Raw genomic sequence first — 19600 nt, forward strand, 5'->3', positions numbered from 1 at the left:
TGCTTCTTGGTCACGAATCAGCTGCAAGAAGCATCTCGAAGAGTCATCCCATATGAGGAAAAGCAACCATCAGCCAGCTTTGTGCCATAATCATATTTGCAGACCTGAATGTTTAGAATGAACTTAAGAAATAAGACACAATAGCCTACCTGTGCAATATATATTTTTTCATATAGGTTAATCTTTCTGAAGCTTTTCACACCATCAAGAATGATTGCGTTACAATTATTGTTAACCGGAAAGGGAAAAGAAGGCCAATGTTTGCACATGGTGTCCCAAGATTGGTGACTCTCCTTCACATCATAGGTTGTTCTTGTCAAGTTTTTCTATCAAGACCAGTTTTCCCGAAAACCTCAAATCCCATTTAGACCTTACTGGTCTGCATGTGTCCATTGGATTCAACACTTCTCTGCAAAAGCATGGCTTCCTGCAAGCGGCTGCTCTTTTCTCGCTGCTGTTTGGTTGGATCTCCATCTTCAAGGCCATTGTCAGCATGGAGGCACAGGACCTTCTGAAAGCTCTGCTTGAAGTTATCAGATAGGAAGGCATAGAGGATAGGGTTAGCACAGCTGTTGGTGTAGGAGAGGATCACCACGAAGGAGAAGACCCTCACCAAGACTGGCTCCTCCGGCAAGATGAAGATCAAGTTGACAATGTTCAAAATGTAGAAGGGGAGCCAACAGAAGACGAACACCACTACGATGATGACCACCATCTGGGTCACTTTCCTCTTGGTCCGCCGGCGCCTGGTGGACCCGACTCGGATCCCGGATGACTTGACCTTGATGACAATGAAGCAGATAGCAGAGACAGATAACCAACAGTGGTCCGAAGAAGCCCAGAACAGAGGTGTAGATGATGAACACGGCAGACCATATCTCAATGGGGTCTGGCCAACTCATGTTGAAGGTAGGGAGGGTCTCCTGGACGTCAGCAAAGATGATCATGGGGAGGACCACCAACAAGGAGAAAGTCCAGACCGCCAGGCTGATCAGCTTGGCGACCCTTGGGTGGCACCATACGGTTGACTCTTTTTTGCCAGGTCATCTTCTGCCATTAACAAAAAGGGAAATAGAAGGCATGAACAATGACAAGATCCTCTCCAAAGCCACAGAGTTTGGGGATCATTCAAAAGAGACAATATGGGGATCGGAATAGACCAAGGGAGTGTTTGTTTACATTTCATGCCAGTATAATATGCATTCATTCATAAAATCTCACCCAACTTGAAAGAACAACAACAACAACAACAACAACAACAACAAATTCAAAGCATTTATGCATCTGTCTGTCAAACCTGTGAGCCCATCTGGCTAGTTACATGGGTATGAATCAATTTATATTCCTCTTTTTCCATCTTCTCCAGAGCCATTTCTGTGTGAGCAAAACAAAACAAGCCATTCAGTTGGACGGATCGGCCCATTTTGGAGTTTTAAAGAGCCATCCAACGTGCTGAAACATATAGGATTCACCCCTTTGGATAATGGATTACTAGAATCTTTCCCACTCAAGGAACTCCCCAGACCTCAATCGGACAGACACAAGTATAGTCATTTTGGCAACAGGTTGTCAGCCCTTGCAAGTAATCAAAAACATTGCAACAAGGCTCTGTTCTACACATTCAGAGCAGAAACCCTAAAAGCACCAGATTTTATCCGATTTTGGAGGCTAAGCAGGGTCAGCCTTGATTAGTCTTTGGATGGAAGACCAAGAAGAAATCCAAGGTGCTTTCAGAAAATTTTTAGAGAAAAGCACTGACAAAACAACCTCTATTCCTTGCCTAGGGAAATGCTGGGGCACTTTTAGTACCATGTCATAAATAGATCTAAATCTGGTCCCTTTCCTCCCACTCAAATGCTGCAGATGACAACATCCAGAACATGGGAGAAGTGGCTTTTTGGACAGCTGCTCCCAGCATCCCCAAAGAAAAACCTTTCCCAATCCCAAAAGGACCTCTAATGAATCCAAGGTAATATTTTAAAGGAAAGAATTGGCCACAGCACCTCTGAGTCTTCCTGGCCTAAGAAAAGCCATTGAAATCCATAGGTTTGCCATACATTCACAGACAACTTGAAGCCACAAAGAGAAAACATATATAAATCACCATCCCTGAATATGGCATGTTTGCTATATCTCCTGTAGTAATACTTAGGCAAACGTTGGAGTATTGTTATTATTATATTTATTTATACCCCACTATACCTACATTTCCCTATCCATAGTTAATATATTGAAAGGTAGGACTACAACTCTGGAGACCAGGGTTCGAATCCCTGCAATCCACTGGGCGAGTCATACTCTCTCAGCCTCTGAACAAACCTTGCCAAGGAACCCCCATAATACAGGGTTGCCATAAGTTGAAAATGGCTTGAAGACACACAACTAAAACATAAAAGGGAAATGGACTTAATGGAAGCTATGGTTTGCAAGATCTGAGTAAGGCAGTTGCAAACCAGGACTTTTGGAGGTCTCGCTTTCATTGTGTTGCTAATGGCAAACACAGCCAACCGACTGTAGCATATCCTATTTTGCAAAAATATCGGCAGGGAAAGTCTTTCAAATTTGGACTGACATTTGGAGTTTGACCATTATTTCCTTCTCACTTCCAGGATGAATAAATAATATACCTCAAGACAAAAAAGAAACCCTCTTAGTCCCATTAGATAGGTGGAAAATGGGAGAAGGCAGGGAGGATGAGAACGAGCATGTTGCATTTTGGAAATGCATCGCCTCATGCCTCTGTTTTGCAAGGATGTCCAGATGCCGACCTTTATAGACTGGCTTTCAAGAGCAATCGGAAACCTGCTCCAAAAGCTCAAAAACTGCAGGCAAGGCATAGGGTTGCATGGTTTAAGCAACCCTGAGTCCCTCCTGGGAGAGAGGGTGCATTATAAATAAATAAATAAATAAATAATAATAATAATAATAATAATTATTATTATTATTTAAAGGGCTCCCTGAAGGTCATCTACTCCAACCACAAGCCAATGTAGGAATGTCATACCACAAGCATCTCTAGAGTAACAAACAGAAAACCACAACCAGGGCCAGTGAACACCTCCCAACAAAGGATTCCCCCAGGCGGGAAGCAGCCAGAGCTTGAAGCTGAAAGGCAATTCAATGCTAATCAAGGTGGTCAATTGCAACATTCACACTTGCCTCAAACAGAAAAGAGTTATTTCTCCCACCCTGGACATCATTCCATAGATATATAAACTCACTTGCCTAGTTTCCAACAGACTTCACACCCTGAGAATACCTACCATAGATTTGGGTGAAACGTCAGGAGACAATGCTTCTGGAACATGTCCAGACAGCCCGTAAAACTCAGCAACCCAGTGATTCCGGCCATGAAAGCCTTCGACAACAGCACCAGTAATCATTTCCTACTTTAACCAGCTTGGGAGTTTCCCAAAGTCTTAAGCCATCTCAGCCCAAGATCTTGGGTGCCTCACCAAACTACAACTGCCAGAATTCCATAGCACTGAGCCATGGCAGTTAAAGGTGATGTCCCCGGTGGCACAGTGGGTTAAACCCTTGTGTTGGCAGGACTGAAGACCAACAGGTTGCAGATTTGGATCCAGGGAGAGCGCAATGAGCTTCCTCTGTCAGCTCCAGCTCCCCAAGCGGGGACATGAGAGAAGCCTCTCACAAGGATGGTAAGACATCAAAACATCCGGGCATCCCCTGGGCAACATCCTTGCAGACAGCCAATTCTCTCACACCAGAAGCGACTTGCAGTTTCTCAAGTCGCTCCTGACACGAAAAAAGGCAGTTAAAGTGCTGTCAAACTGCATTAATTCGGCAGTATAGATGCATCCCTTGTTATTTAAAGCATAACCATTGCTCTCATTGGCTCTCGCTCATTGTTCCAAAAGCAGAAGCAGAATGCAATCGCATCCCGATTATTTCCATCGTAACACATTGCGATGATGTTTAAGTTTTTGCTGCTTTTGAGTCTCCTTTGGAAGAGAAAAGGCGGGCTATAAATACAAATAGCAATCATCATAATACTACTAATAGTAATAGTTGCGTGGCTCAAGTATTTGCCTGAGGTTCCAAAAATCTCCATGGTTTTGGCCAGGCTTGGTTTTCTAACTAAGGTAATAATAATAATAATAATAATAATAATAATAATAATAATAAATTGCTTATCAACACAGACAACTCCCTTCCGAAATGGGGCATTTTTCCTTTTTACAAACAAGTAAACAACAACAACAACTTGTAAAAACAGCTTTCTTTCAAAGCAATAATAATAATAATAATAATTTGCTTATCAACACAGACAAATCCTTTCCAAAAGGGGGCATTGTTTCTTTTTTAAACAACAATAACAACTTATAAATAATAATAAGCTTTCTTTCAAAGCTATAATAATAATAATAATAATAATAATAATAAATTGCTTATTAACACAGACAACTCCCTTGAAAATGGGGCATTATTTTTTAAACAAGTAAACAACTATAACAACAATTTATAAAAAAAGCTTTCTTCCAAAGCTATAATAATAATACTAATAATAATAATAATAATAATAGTAAATTGCTTCTAAACACCCTTTCTATTTCTCCCTTCCCCTTTCCCCCCTCTTCTTTTTAACCCCCCCCCCCCCCCAATTCCATATGAGAGAAAAAGAAAATGAAGGATCACGCAAGCTTCCTTCTAAAGTCGTGGGCAATTTTCCCTTCCCACGCAGAATTCCTTTTCACGCGTGGATTCTTCCCTGTGGATTTTAGGTAAGGGGATTGTATTCAAAGGTACCTGGAATCGCTTTACCTAGTGAAAGGGCCCGATCTCTTCTCCCGCGGATGTTCCACGATCCTTCGCCCGAGTGGCGTGGAAAGAGGGAAAGGAACCCGAAGGGGCGGGGCCCACATGGAGATAGGCGGGGTTTGGGGAAAAGAGGCGGGGCTTGTGCCATCCACCCAGGGGTTCCTTCCTTCAAGGTATGCTTTGAATCCAAGGTGCATATTCTACACCAGGCATGGGCAAACTTGGGCCCTCCAGGTGTTTTGGACTACAACTCCCACAATTCCTAACAGCCGGTAGGCTGTTAGGAATTGTGGGAGTTGTCGTCCAAAACAACTGGACGGCCCAAGTTTGCCCATGCCTGTTCTACATTGTAGAATGAATGCACGTTGAACTGCCCTGGCTCAGTGCTATGGGATTCTGGGATTTGTAGTTTCAGGATTCCATCTAAAATACAGCCCCCAGGATTACTCTCCTGCAAACTCCAGCTCCCAGGAGCACACTACAAACTATAATTCCAAGAACCTTGTTGCAGTCTACAATTCCCACAATCCCATCACCTACTAAAACTCCAAGCATCCCATGGCAAACTGGAACTCTCAGGATCCTACCGCAAGCTACAACTCTCAAGAGCCTGCCACAAACTGCAATTCCCAGGATCCTGATGCAAACTACAATTCCCAGGACTATGCCTCAAAATACAATTCCCAGGATTCCACAGCAAACTACAACTCCCAAGACCCTGCTTCAAGCTGCAACTCTCAGGATCTCAGTGCAGACTATAACTCCCAGGATCCTGCTTCAAACTACAACTCCCAGGATCTCACCTCAAACTATAACTCCCAGGTTCCCGGCTGCAGACTTCAGTTTCCTGGCTCCTGCAGCCAACTAAAACTCCCAGGGTCCTGCAGCAAGCTGCAACTCAAAGGATCTCAATACAGACTACAATTCCCAGGATCCTGCCGCAAAGCACAATTCCCAGGATCCTGCTTCAAACTACAACACCCAGGAACCCTCCATAAATGACAACTCCCAGGATCTCAATGCAAACTACAACTCCCAGGGTCCTGCCACAGACTGCAATTCCTGCCCAATGACAACTCCCAAGATCCTGCCATAAACAATAACTCCCAGGATCTCACTGCCAACTACAACTCCCAGGGTCCCACCACAGGCTATAATTCCCAGGATCCTGCCACAAACTACAACTCCCAAGATCCTGCTGCAAACTACAATTCCCAGAATCTGGTGCTGCAAACTACAACTCCCAGGATCTCACAACAAAATAAAATTCCCAGGATCCTGGTGTCGTACCACAAACTACAACTCCCAGGATCCTGCTGCAAACTACAATTCCCAGAATCTGGTGCTGCAAACTACAACTTCCAGGATCTCACAGCAAAATACAATCCTCAGGAAACTGCTGAAAACTATAACTCCCAGGATACCACCATGAACTATGACTCACAGGATGCTGTTGCCTTGAGCCATGGCAACTGAAGTGAAGAATGCAGCGTGACACCTCTTTATCAGCCATGGCTCAATTGCTATAGGATCCTGAAAGTTGTGTGGTTTTGCAAGGTCTTTTGCCTTCGCTGTCCAAGACCGCTGGTGCCTCACCAATGCCCAGTTGATTGGCTCCCATCCAGCCCGGCCTCTCAAATTCCAACAGATAAATCAGTCTCTCTGTATTGCGGAACATACGTTACCCGAGATCATTTAGAGCACAATCAGGAAGGAAGGAACGGAGACAGCAGTTGATTTCAGGCGTTTACTATCAAGCTCGATAGGGTGTTCAGAAAGCAATATCTGACACAAGTTGGAAGTCAGACTTGCTTCAATATTTATAGCATAAAATCACTGGTTCATACATGCGCAGAAATGTCCTGACATTTATACAGTACAATCATTAACAGTTGTCCTTCATGTATAGTTGCCAAGAACATTCTTTTGGAAAGGTCATGATGACTCCAAACATTTGCCCACTCTATATAATTATTAACTTTTTACCCCTTATTTCCAGATGACATGTTCAATTGGTACTTAATTTCCTTGATCTCTTAATGATTTATAGTTTTGTATATTTATAACATAAAATTTTATTAAAACAATCTCCTTTTAGTTAAATTCAGCCTCAATTATTTAGTTGTTAATATGAAAACCAAGAGAATTTGTTTAAAATAAAAAATATCTAAAATTGCCTACTATTTGGTGTGCATTGATGTGGTCCAATCCAGTTATACATTATTTACTAGATTTAAGGACCTAACAATACCTGAATTAGATACTGTGTGATGCTATTTATTAGAAATAGTCATTGTTTGTTTTCGGGTTTTATGAACGGTCCCGTTATAGTAGTTCTCAACCTGTGGGTCCCCAGATGTTTTGGCCTTCAACTCCCAGAAATCCTAACAGCTGGTAAACTGGCTGGGATTTCTGGGAGTTGTAGCGCAAAACTCACAGGTTGAGAACCACTGCACTAGAAAGACATGAGTGAACTACAACTCCCAACATCCAGAGTCAATTCCTTTCCAAACACCAGTACATCTCCATTGTAGAAGGAATGCAGTTTCATACTCCTTTAACTTCCATGACTCTATGCTATGGGATCTTGGGATTTGTAATTTGGAAAGGCACTAGCCCTCTTTGGTAGAGAAGGCTAAAGGGTCTGAAACCGTGAGTCCCAAGTTCTATCTACACTGTGGAATGAATGCAGTTTGATGCCACTTTAAGTGCTATGGCTCAATGTTATAGAATCCTGAGAGTTGTAGTTTGGTGAGATGGCAGCTCTCTTAACACTTTATAAAGCTACTAGCTTTACCCGCCTCACATTGCTGTGGCCAACCTTCTCTCCCTCTTTCTCTCCTTCTTTCACTCCTTCCTTCATTTCCTTTTCTTCTTTCCTTTCTTCCTTCTCTACCTGTTTACTTCCTTCCTTAACTTTTTGCTCCCATCTTTCCTTCTCTTTATTTCTTTCCTTCCCTCCCTCTTTCTCTCCTTCTTTCTCTTCTTCTTTGCTCCGTCTTTCCTCCCTTCCCTTTTTTCTTTCCTTCTCTCCTCCTTCCTTCTCTTCCTCTTTCCTTCCTCCTCCCTTTTTATTTTCCTTCCTCTTTCTCTCCTTTCTTCCCTCTCTATCTCTTTTCTTCCTTCCTTCGCTCTTGACTTCCAGACTTCCCTTTCCTTCTTTCTTTTCTTCCCTCCCTTTCTCTTCTTCCTTCGCTTTTTTCCTCTCTTCCCCTTCCCAAATCCCCCTTCCTTCCTTCCTTTTGACACCTTCCCTTCCCCTCCCTTTCTTCTTTTTTCTATCATTCTTTCCTTTCCTCCTTCATTCCTTTCTCCCTTCTTTCCCATCCTCCTTCTCTCTCTTTATTCTTTCTTTCCTACCTTTCTTCTTTCATATACCTTCTCAACTTCTCCTTCTTTCATATACCTTCCCTCCCTCCCTCCCTCCCTCCCTCCCTCCCTCCCTCCCTTCCTTCCCTTCCTTCCTTTCTCCGTTCTTTCCCATCCTCCTTCTCCCCCTTTCTTCTTTCTTTCCTACTTTTCTTCTTTCATATACCTTCTCAACTTCTCCTTCCTTCATATACCTTCCCTCCCTCCCTCCCTCTCTTCCTTTCCTTCCTTCCTTTCTCCGTTCTTTCCCATCCTCCTTCTCCCCCTTTCTTCTTTCTTTCCTACTTTTCTTCTTTCATATACCTTCTCAACTTCTCCTTCCTTACTTCCTTCATACACCTTCCCTTTCCTCCTTTCTTCTTCCTTCCTTCCTTCCTTTCTCCCTTCTTTCCCATCCTCCTTCTCGCCCTTTCTTCTTTCTTTTCTTCCTTTCTTGTTTCATATACCTTCTCAATTTCTCCTTCCTTTCTTCCTTCCCATTTAGGGGCAGGGCGGGGGAGGGTGGGGGAGTGGTGTGAATGTGGGGGGCGTGGCTTGAACATGGGGGATGGGTGGGGGAACAAGAAGGAGAGGCAGGAGGTAAGGTTGGCGTATGGGTGTTTAGGGGTGGGGCGGGGGGGGGATGTGGCGTGAACGTGGGAGGGTGGGGGCATGGCTTGAATGTGGGGGGCATGGCTTGAACATGGGGGCATGGAAAGAAGAAGAGGCAGGAGGTAAGGTTGGCATATGGATGTGTAGGGGTGGGGCGGGGGAGGGTGGGGGCGTGGCATGAATGTGGGAGGGTGGGGGCGTGGCTTGAACATGGGGGTGTGGCTTGAACGTGGGGGGCATGGGCAGGGGAAGAAGGAGAGGCAGGAGGTAAGGTTGGCGTATGGGTGTTTAGGGGTGGGGTGGGGGAGGGTGGGGGCGTGGCTTGAACGTGGGGGGCATGGACGGGGGAAGAAGAAGGAGAGGCAGGAGGTATGGTTGGCCTATGGGCGTTAAGGGGCGGGGCGGGGGAGGGTGGGGACATGGTGTGAACACGGGAGGGTGGGGGCATGGCTTGAACATGGGGGCGTGGCTTGAATGTGGGGGGCATGGGCGGGGGAAGAAGGAGAGGCAGGAGGTAAGGTTGGCATATGGGTGTTTACAGGTGGGGTGGGGGAGGGTGGGGTGTGGCATGAACGTGGGAGGGTGGGGGCGTGGCTTGAACCTGGGAGGGTGGGGGCGTGGCTTGAACGTGGGGGGCATGGGTGGGGGAAGAAGGAAAGGCAAGAGGTATGGTTGGCCTATGGGCATTTAGGGGCGGGGCGGGGGAGGGTGAGGGCATGGTGTGAACACAGGAGGGTGGGGGCGGGCGGGGGTGGGTGGGGGCATGGTGTGAATGTGGGAGGGTGGGGGCATGGCGTGAATGTGGGGGGCGTGGGCGGGGAAGAAGAAGGAGGGTGCATTGGAAAGAGGTCGGGGTAGGGGCGGGGTGACAGAGGATGGGGGTGTGGCTTGCGCAGAAGTTGCGTTGGCTGGCCATGTGTGCACACCGGGGGACTTGTGGCGGGGAGCCTTTGCGCATTGCTCAGTTGCTTTTTGTAATTGTGAGTGTATGGAAATGTTGTTTGGAATTTTGATTTGCATTTTGCATACCTTGTGGGTTGAGGTATGTGCATGGCAAATTTGGTGTGTTTTCGTCGGGGTTTTTTCGTGTTTTGCTGTCCCGTTGAACGCCCTTTCCATTTTTATATATATAGATGACTCCCCTGATGCCATATAGCATTGAACCATGGCAGTTCCACTGGTGCTCAACTGCATCCGTTCCTCAATGTAGATGCTGGGAGAATAATAATAATATAATAATAATCTTAAAAAACAGTTGCAGTCCTAGGCGACAGCAGGATTGAAGAGAAATAACTGGAAAAGCTGACACAATATGAGGATTTAAAGATCGAACTGCAAAGACTCTGGCACAAGCCAGTAACGATGGTCCCAGTGGTAATTGGCTCACTGGGTGCAGTGCCTAAAGACCTTGGCCTGCACTTCAATCAAATCAAATCATTTATTTCGGTCATTGACCAGCACAGGAAATAGAGTCACATTTCCATACAAACCTGGCATGTTTGGTACATTAAAATATAAATATAACTACTAAAAGCACAATATGGGTGAGGGAGCAGAAGGGGAAACAGGGTAAAAACATACAATGCCCAGATCCATCACGAAATTGTAGATTCAGGGAAGATTACTGGACACACAGTTGACTTTTGGAACTAGTCATTCCCTGGCGTTTTGTATGCTGCTGCACAGAACTTTGTGACATTGTATGTTGTAACTGAATTAGTATCTGCCAATAGCAGGGAGGTATAAAATTGTTCTGATATCCCTGTAGAATGGGCACTGAAGGAGCACATGTTCTATTGTTTCTACATGACCCGAGTTACAGGGACAGAGCCTCTCTGGGAAAGGGATCTTCCGGTAGCAGCCTTTGAGTACAGCTGATGGGAGAGCCTGGCATCGGGCCAGGGTGAAAGCCCTTTGATGAATAGGAACCTCTAAGTTTGTTAAATATGCCATAGGGGAGGCAAGGTATCTGCTGTCTTCACTGATAAGGAAGGTTGAAGCCGAGGCCAGATCTAGTTGGCGCTCTGTGTCTATGATACGTTGTTTAATAAGTGCTTTGGCTTGATTGTAGTCCATAGCAAATAGTAGACCTGGAGAAAACCCCAATGAGGAGATTTTGGATGCTACCGCCTGCTTCCATGTGGATTGGAAGTCATCCTTCATCGTTAGTGGGGCAAGACCAAAGGGTGCATCTGAGCCCTGGCCTCCACTCTCATAAAGCCCATCTCTAGTCGCAGGGTGGCATTAGAAATGCATTTAGGGACCTGCAAGGCCGATCTCAGAAACTTTGACTGAACCAGCTCTAATGGGACAAAACTGGGGAAGGGGCCCAGCTGAGCACCATACAAGAGTTGGGCTAATGACTTAGCTTCAAACAGCTTGAGCGCTGCTGGTGTGAAGTGGCCCCCTCTTGTCCTAAGATATTTAAGAATGGCAATTGAGCTCCCCTGCGCGGTGTTGGATACTTGATCCCCATGAGCTCTTCTGCTACCATTAGATTGGAAAACTACACCTAGATATTTGAAGGATGTAACTTGTTCAATTTTATGTCCATCTATGCTTCAAGAGTAAGTCCTGGGCCTATTAGCGAAAGCCATGATTTTGGTTTTATTGTAATTAAGTTGGAGCTGATCTGTGTTGCAATGTTGTATTAATGCTCTCAGAGTTCTTTTGAGCCCAATGGGTATTCTAGAGAGGACAGCATCATCATCTGCATAAAGCAGGATGGAGATGTGTCTTCCCGCCAGCTTTGGGGGGTGGAAGTCCATGTTTTGAAGCTGGTCCACTATGGCGTTTATATAGAAATTGAACAGCAAAGGGGCCAGGACGCAGCCTTGCTTGACACCCTTGCCTCTTTCAACAGCCTGTGAGGTGGCCCTGTGGGTTGCATCTTGCTTTGAGTGTGGTCTTTTCATGAAGTTGGTGTATTAGATATAATAGACGGCGATCAAATGTAGAACTCTTCAGTTTTTCCCAAAGTTTAACTCGTGAGATGGAATCAAATGCTGCTTTAAAGTCAATAAAAGCAGCACATAGTGAGGTTATGTTTTGGGAAGAATATTTTTCCACAAGGTGTTGCAGCACTAGGCACTGATCTATGGTGGATCGACCTTCCCTGAATCCAGCTTGCTCCTCAGCTAATATGCTTTCTTGTTCCAACCAATCTTGGAGTTTCCATTGTAGATGTCTAGCATATAGCTTGCTGATAATGTTAAGGAGGCTGATTGGTCGATAGTTCGCAGGATCATCCTTTTTCCCTTTCTTTTATAGATGGGAACAATGATTGCAAGCCCCCAATCCTTGGGAATTTGGCCATGGTTGTCAATACATGTAAAAAGTGAGGCTAGGATGGGGGTCCAGAAATCCAAGTTGTTCTTGATGGCCTCTGCTGGGATAAGATCTTCTCCTGGGGCCTTGCCTGGTCGTAGTTGGGCAACCAGGTTTTTAATTTCTGTAGCTGATACAGGTGGCCATGGTGGAAGGTTCTCTGTATCGATGTTGGGACAGTCCCTTCCAGTAGAGGTGTCCATATAGAGATCCTGGAAATATGCCTCCCAAATCCCCGGAGGGATGTGGGGATTGTGGGAATCCACAATAGGTTGATCAGATCTTTGGGCATTTGATGTAATATGCCAGAAAGTGGCTGAGTCTTTCTCTTTGACAGCTTTAATAAGCTGAGCCCAGTTGTTTTTCATAGCTTCCTTTTTCTTATATGCGAGCATCTGCTTGTAATGCCTCTTTTCTTGAAGGAGGTCTTGCGCTGCTGATGGTGAGGTATTGGATATGAAGGCCTGATAAGTGGCAATAAGAACATTTTTAGAATTAACGTAATCTTTATCAAACCAGGGCTTGGAGTATTGCTGTTGCTGCTTCCTTGATGTAAAATTGTTAAACCTTAGGTGCTTCTGTATTTCTTGAGTGATGTTCATATAGTTGTCAAGTAGTATGTTGCGGGATGTTGACGATGTCAAGGCAGTCTGTAGACCCATTAGTCGATCAGAGGCCAGGAGCTCAGATATTCTTTGGTTCAGATAGGGAGTCCATTTGGCCCTGGCATGGGTTCCTCCTGGAGGTAGTAGGGAGGGTTGAAAGCATTCCACCACGTGCGTATTTTGGGTGAAATAATTTAGGTGCAGCAGGACAGGAAAATGATCACTGTCAAACTTGAGCTTAACTTCCAAGGTTTTGGCATATGGAAGAAGGTCCCTTGAGATGGCTATATAGTCAATGGCGCTCATTTTAGAGCCAGAAAGATATGTAAATTCCGCTGGGTGATCACCTTCCAGAGCACCATTTAAGATGTGGAGATTCAATCGTGATGTTGATTGAGCCAAACACAACCCTGCAAAGTTTGTTTTTTGATCTTTGGAGCGATGAGTTAGAAATGGAACCTCATATTCAGTGGCAGGAGGAAGGCCTTTGTAACATTTAAAGAGTGTGGGATCATGAGGTCCCATTTTTGCATTGAGATCCCCTCCCATAATTACAGAGGCATTTGGGTTCTGCACCATGAGGTCTGCAGCATAATTTTCCAATTCTGACCATAAAGCTCTAGTTTGGGCTTTCTTCCTCGTTGGAGGCAAATAGACATTTATTATCATCAAGGTATGATACTTAAGTTGAATTAGCACTGCCATTGCAGTTGTTTTTAATGAGGGAAGGGGCCTTGTTATGGCACGTAAAGTGGTAGAGACTAAAATCCCTAATCCACCTTTTGCTCTTCCATATGTAGCTCCTGGCTCTGCCCCTACACAATACGAGTGGAATCCATTAGCTATCAGATCACCTACTGCCCAAGATTCCTGGATCAGAATAATATCATAGTGGGAGAGAAAGTCTATAAAACATGGGTCTCTAATGGATGCGAGCCACCCAGCCACATTCCAAGTCAATAGGCTGACCCCGTGCTGGCCCTGTAGCTGTCATAGTCCCAAGGGATCTATGGCCTGGTCACGATCCTTCTGTATCAGGTCCGGGTCATTGTTTCGTGAGAAGGAAACTTGGCCTTCTGATGAAGGGGCTGGATGGATCAATGCCACATGAGTAATGAAATGTGGGTCATTGGCGAGTAGGGAGCCAAACTCATTTGCTATCTGCAAGCCCTCACCTATGACTGGTGAAGAGGCAAGCTCCATCTGGGGTTGAGGAGAGTCCATAGTGTGTGGAATATTTAAAGCAGCACCTGCAGGAGTGTCTTTGATCTGCTTTTCTGTTACTTGAGTCATTACTGGAATCACAGATGGATCTCTCATTGTTGTTTTCTTTTGTAACGGTCTTAGAGGGGGGGGGGGGGGCTTGACTTGGGAGGAGCCGTGAAAGAATCTGTATTAGGGTCTGATTGAAGTTCCAAATCAATGTAAGCAACTGCTGGGTGACAATTCCTGTCTTGGAGCTGTATTAACTGTGTTAGGTTTCTTTCTTGTACCCGTGTATCCAATGTACTTCGAGGAATGAGATGGTTGTCTGTCAGATCCTTAAATACCCTACTGATAGTTATGCCGTGCCTGTTCCATAAGATGTCCTTCATTTGAGCTAGGCGGTCTGGCATCTCAAGGGAGTTGAAGGTAAGGAGGATTCATTTTACACCATTCTGTGTTGGAAGAAAATTGTGATCTTTTAAGTCAATAAGTTTGGCCTGGGTTCTGAGCAAGTAAGCCAGTGATTTTACAATTTGTTGTTTATCGTTCCAGCCCAAAACATTTTGATTGAGCTGCAGAACTATCTGGGTTTTTTGCAGAGTGAGGCATGCTTTAGTTTCAACTGTTGGTTTATTACTGTGATTTACAGCAGCTGTGGTCAGAGGAGCACCCTCAGCATGTGAGCACCTGGGCGTCTCTGCAGGCTTGACTCCCTGAAAACACTGTGTGGAATGTAAGTCAAGTAGCCTTTGAATTTGTTGTGAAATTTGACCTAGTCTGTTCAAAATCAGCATCATTGATTCCACTGACAGCAAACATATCTCCCGATATTTCTGCATATCATGGTCTAGGGAGAGTTCAAATGACCATTATCTCCATTACCCTCTGGCATTTGTCCTGGGCTTGTCTCCTGGTCAGAGAGGGGGGAACCCACATTAAGTGAGTTTATCGAAGGTGTTATCAGTGCTCCACTACTCACAGTTTGTGATGTTGTTGCTATATCTGGAGAGTTCGGAAGGTAAGCATCCATTCTCATCTGTTTCCGTGCTTTTGGTGATTTATGAGACCCTGTTCCATTGCTGGGGCTGGTCCGGGACCTTTTCTTACCCTTGGCTGTTATTTTGGGTTATAAATCCTGGGGGAGTTGTGGAAAAACAGCTATTTCCAGGAGCAAATTCCGGAGCTTATTTTAGGAGCTGCTCGTTCGTCGCCATCTTCCCTCTCTCCCTGGCCTGCACTTAAACACAATCCGTGCTGACAAAATTGCCAGCTGCAAAAGGCCACCTTATTTAGATCTGCACGCATTATTCGCCAATACATCACACAGTCCTAGACACTTGGGAAGTGTCCGACGTGTGATCCAATACAACAGCCAGCAGAGTGATCTTGTCTGCTGTGGACTCATCTTGTTGTGTTTCTAATAATAATAACAATAATAATAATAATAATAATAATAATAATAAATCTTTATTTATATCCCGCTTTTAGAATCATAGAGTTGGAAGAGGTCTTGTGGGCCATCCAGTCCAACCCTCTGTCAAGAAGCAGGAAAATCGCATTCAAAGCACCCCTGGCAGATGGCCATCAAACATCTGTTTCAAAGCCTCCAAAGAAGGAGCCTCTAGCCACTTTTCTCCTTTAGGGGACCCAAAGTAGTTTCCCTTCATGGGACCCAAAGTGGGATTTGTAGTTTGGCGAGGCCTCAGAAGTCTGTGTCAGAGTGTGCGAAACTAAATTAAAAAAAATAATTTTATTGAAGAGAAGCAAAAGAAAAATTGTATAGTTACATAAAAGTAACATACAGAATATACAAACCAGTTGAGATAGCTTTCAAAACGACACAGCTATATTCAGCCGAATAGAACTACAAACACGACAACTGCCTACAAGTGACATAAAGAATGTCACTTGTGCAGAACATAAAATGAACAGACAAACAAGCAAACAAATAACCAAAAAACCTCACTAATCTGCAAAATGCAGTCTAAGGCAGGCATAGGCAAACTTCGATCTTCCAGGTGTTTTGGACTTCAACTCCCACAATTCCTGGCCTCAGCAAACTTGGACCCTCCAGGTGTTTTGGACTTCATCTCCCACAATTCCTGGCTTCAGGCCCCTTCCTTTCCCCCCTCAGCCGCTTAAGCATTGCAAAACTAACCTTTTAAGTGACATCATGATCCTCAATCCAAGTTTTTGCTTTTTTCAAATATAAAGATATGCGAGTCAAACTGCAAAATGTTCCAACCGTACATACACAAAAAAGCAAGTTACTTTGCTTTCATTGGGATTCCCTTTTCAGAGCTTTCCATGATTCCAATGAAGAAGAAAAAAACCCAAACAGAACTTGGAAGGATGAGAGATTCCAGCAGAAAGATAAATTTTGGCTGGCTTCAGGTTCCTTGGTGTTACTTCTCGAAAACAGAGAATTAGCGTCATTGCATGAGTGATGGGCCTGACTCTTCTGCTGTAAGACCTCTGATGGATGGGACTTAGCAACGGAGGCACTTAGCATGAAATAGTCCAGGCGCTTTGGCCATTTTTCAAGGTGCATCTACACCAGTGTTTCCCAACCTTTTTTAGACCAGGGACCACACTCCAACATTAATACCAAAAGGGTTCAAATCAGGTTTTGGTCAACTTTAGATTTTTTTGGTTATTTGGGGTGCTGATTCAGAAAACTGCATTGGCTAGACCACATCAGCTCTAGTTTCTGATACAGAACATATGCCATCCAGTCGTTGCCATCTGTTCACCCACAGAAAACCATATTCAATAAGACGAGTCACTCTCATTGCAATGGTGTAGTAACAGTGAGGTTGCGGACCATATTTTTGTTCTTGTGGACCACTGGTAGTCTGTGGACCACAGGTTGGGACCCACTGATCTACACTGTGGAACGAATGAAGTTTGACACCACTTTCTGGGCCATGGCTCAAGTCTATGGAGATTTGTGAGTTGTAGTTTGGTAGGGCACCAATGCTCCTAGGCAGAGATGGCAAAGGACTTTGAGGAACTACAGCTCCTAAAAATCCACAGCACTGAGCCAAGGCAGTAAAAGCTATGTCAAACAGCATTCATTCTACAATGTGTGGTGTAATGTAAAATAAACCACATGTAGTTCACATTTCATCAGTCCACATACTGCCTTGCCAGAGAAAGAAAATATGCCACGCAGATGAACAACAACAACAACAAACTTTATTTGTAAAGCCATAGTTTTAAATGTGCACTGTATTTGTTTAATGTGATGCTATTGGTGTATGTGTTTTATTTTTAATTGCTTTGTATTGTATCTGTTATTGCTTGTATTGCTTGCATTGTTTGTATTGCGGCCTCGCCTTATGTAAGCTGCACCGAGTCCCTTGGGGAGATGGTAAGGCAAAGGTAAAGGTAGTCCCCTGACATTAAGTCCAGTCATGTCTGACTCTGGGGTGTGGTGCTCATCTCCATTTCTAAGCCGAAGAGCCAGCGTTGTCCGTAGACACCTCCAAGGTCATGTGGCTGGCATGACTGCATGGAGCGCCGTTACCTTCCCGCCAGAGCGGTACCTATTGATCTACTCACATTTGCATGTTTTCGAACTGCTAGGTTGGCAGAAGGGGAGATGGTAGCGGGATATAAATAAAGTTTATTATTATTATTATTATTATTATTATTATTATTAATCCGCCACCATCTTCCCAAAGGGGACTTGGGGCGGCTAACATGAGGCCAGGCCCAAAATTATACAGCATAATAAATACACAATAACAAAATACATCATAACAAAATATAAAAAAACAAATAAAATCAACAATATAAAACAACATAATAAAATCTCTCAATATAGAACAAGTAGTTTGCTCTTTGTAGTTCAGAACAACATATGTACAATATAATCAGTTGTTATCAACTCACATAATATGGAGGAGAGAGTACACCCCCAAGAAACCAGAGCCTGGGACTCAAATATAAGAACTGTGGGCATAAAAGAGAGAGTGTCTTCCCAGTCTACGGGAGTTAAGAACCCATTCCAGCACTCTCAAGGGAATCTGGATCCGACATCTTCTAGATTATCCCCCCACCCACAATGCTGGCCGGGTGCTTTGGCCTTTACACCTGCTCCTCACCACTCTGAGGGCCCCACCTATGACCACTTGTTAATTGGCCATGCCCCATCCCCTTTTCAGATGGCCAGTCAAACACTGGGCACCTAATTTGTGCTGCAGAGCCTCCAAGAGAAGTAGGTCTATGCATGGGGATTCCTACGATCTCTGGGAGGGGGAGGTACGACGGTAGGTGCAGACCGAATACTAGAGGGAGGTTGAGTCGGCGGGAGACTCGCCCCCCCCCTCTAACCTGCGGCCTATCCCCAGGTACATCTGTGACAGGCAACCAGTTTCCTCCCCTCCTACTCTGGTGTTAGTGAATGCTAGGTCCATAAGGAACAAAACTGCTACCATCAGGGACTTTCTTAATGATCAGGGAGCTGACCTAGTGTGTATTACAGAAACTTGGATCCAAGAGGGGGATGAGATCCTATTCCAGGAAATAACATCTCCAGGTTATGCAATCACTCACCAGATGCGGACTGGGAGGCGGGGAGGGGGGGGGTGGTGGCTATGCTCGCCCGAGAAAGTTTTTCTCTTAGGGCAGTTCCTGTGCTGAGCATCTCTGGCATTGAAAGTGTTGGCCTGGTGTGGGATTCCTGTGAGAGCATAGCCTTTCTGCTGGTGTACCATGCGCCCAGCGCACCAGCGAACAGCCTATCCCAGCTGCTTGAGACTGTGTCGGAGTGGTCCCTGAGGTTCCCCAGACTTATCGTCTTGGGGGATTTCAATATCCATGCTGATGCTGACTCTTGTTCATTAGCGGCTGTGGACCTAGTGTCTACCATGGAGACACTAGGACTCTCCTTCTGTACTACTGGGCCCACGCATCGGGCGGGGCACACGTTAGATTTGATTTTCAGCGCAGGAATTCAAGTGACCCAAGCCTCCACAATAGAGGTTCCATGGTCGGATCACTGCGCCCTGAGAGTCCGGTTGGAACATGCCTACCCACGCTGCCAGGGCGCCGAGCCAATTTGGGCTCGCCCAAGGAGACTTATGGAACCCAGTAGGTTCCGGAATGCTCTGAGGGATCTGGAGCCTGCCAGCGACTCGATCGATGTGCAGGTGGACACATGGAACACACATTATCTGATTCCTTGCATGCTCCAACACAATGTACATGCCCTCTCAAAGTGGGATCAAACTTCATTAACTCTATGATGTAGATGCACCCTTAGAAACACAGCTGGCGCAAACCTTGCATCAGAACCCTTCCCACTGAGTCCAAGAGAGAAGCTACATCCTGGCAAACTGAAATGTAATACTTTCCATCCTATAGATTTTTAAATGGAAGAGATTCCATTTGTTGGCTTAGTTGCTTAGAATTACAAGTTGAACATCCCTTCTCCAGAGTTCCTAAATCCAAAATGCTCTAAAACTCAATGTTGTCTTCCATTTGTGGCTGAGAGAGTGACACCTTAGCTCTCCGATGGTTCAGCGTAAGCAAACTTTGTTTCAAGAGGAAGCATGGGAGATGAGAAAAGATGTTTTGAAACCAATATCCTTTATTCTCCTCAAAAAAAATTTCAAGTCACAATTTTTTTTAGTACAGATTGTGTATTCCAAAATCTAAAATTGTTCCCATAGATTGGCTGAGTTAGTGACACCTTTGCTATATGAAGAGCCAGCATG

The 19600-nt window shown here is 44.8% G+C and overlaps 1 pseudogene; it reads right to left on the reverse strand.

The window, feature by feature from the left end:
• Positions 1 to 364: 364 nt before the first annotated feature.
• Positions 365 to 18598, reverse strand: LOC137095566 (somatostatin receptor type 5-like; annotated as a pseudogene).
• Positions 18599 to 19600: the final 1002 nt, after the last annotated feature.

Source organism: Anolis sagrei, chromosome Y (genome assembly GCF_037176765.1).
Source record: "Anolis sagrei isolate rAnoSag1 chromosome Y, rAnoSag1.mat, whole genome shotgun sequence".
NCBI classification, from domain to species: Eukaryota; Metazoa; Chordata; class Lepidosauria; order Squamata; family Dactyloidae; genus Anolis; species Anolis sagrei.